The sequence below is a fragment of the Arachis duranensis genome, chromosome 2 (genome assembly GCF_000817695.3).
Source record: "Arachis duranensis cultivar V14167 chromosome 2, aradu.V14167.gnm2.J7QH, whole genome shotgun sequence".
Taxonomy (NCBI): domain Eukaryota; kingdom Viridiplantae; phylum Streptophyta; class Magnoliopsida; order Fabales; family Fabaceae; genus Arachis; species Arachis duranensis.
Window position 1 is genome coordinate 29,367,908 of NC_029773.3, and position 1,148 is coordinate 29,369,055.

General features: G+C 44.4%; 1 non-coding gene across 1 annotated transcript; it reads right to left on the bottom strand.

Moving 5' to 3' along the window:
* Window positions 1–580: 580 nt before the first annotated feature.
* On the bottom strand, window positions 581–684 carry LOC127745228 (small nucleolar RNA R71). The gene has a single exon (XR_008006425.1). It is a non-coding gene; the product is annotated as a small nucleolar RNA R71 (small nucleolar RNA).
* Window positions 685–1,148: the final 464 nt, after the last annotated feature.

Here is a 1,148-nt window from a genome sequence, read left to right on the forward strand (position 1 = left end):
AGGTAGGAGAGGAGAGACATCAACAACTCCATATACCGAACCAGAGAGGACCCTTCATAGACTTAGAAGGGAAGCAAGAAGGAAGAGGGTACTGGGAGAAGAAGAATCTGAAGGAGAATCTGAGGACAACTTTGAAGAAGCTCTAGATCTCAACATGGAAAGAGAAGTTCACAACCATGAGAGGGATGATGGAAACAATGCCATTCCTGGGAGGAGGGTTCTTGGTTCATACATAAACCCAACCTATGGGAATTATGGTAGCAGCATTCAGAAACCACCCATTCAGGCCAACAATTTTGAACTCAAACCACAACTAATATCATTGGTGGAGGATCATTGTTCATTTGGTGGGAGTGCTAATGAAGACCCAAACCAACATCTCACAAAATTCCTGAGAATTTGCGACACTGTGAAGTCCAATGGAGTCCAGGAAGATGCCTATAAACTGCTCTTGTTCCCATTTTCACTTAGGGACAAGGCAGCTAAGTGGCTGGAATCATTCCCAAGGGGGAGCCTAACAACCTGGGATGAGGTGGAGAGCAAGTTTCTGGCACGTTTCTACCCCCCACAAAAGGTCAATAGGCTTCGATCTGAGGTTCAGACTTTTAGACAACAAGATGGTGAGACGCTCTACGAGGCATGGGAGAGGTTCAAAGAGTTGACAAGGAAATGCCCACCAAACATGTTCCCTGACTGGGTGCAATTGCATATTTTCTATGATGGACTTTCTTATGAATCAAGGAAGGATGTAGACCACTCATCAGGAGGTTCATTGAACAGGAAAAAGACTATGGAAGAAGCCATTGAAGTGATTGAGACAGTGGCTGAGAATGAATACTACTATGCTTCAGAGAGGCACAACACTAAGGGAGTCATGGAGCTGAACCATGTTGATACAATCCTAGCCCAAAACAAGGTGTTTGCCAAACAATTAGCAAAGCTCACCAGGAAATTAGACACAAAGCAAGTGGCTGCAATACACACACAAGATCAAGAGGAAGTAAGCATTGAAGGAAATGATTGGGAAGAGGCCAACTATGTGGGAAACCAACAAAGGCAATCATATGATCCACATTCCAACACTTACAACCCAGGATGGAAAAACCACCCAAACTTTGGGTGGGGAAACCATCAAACCCAACCACAAA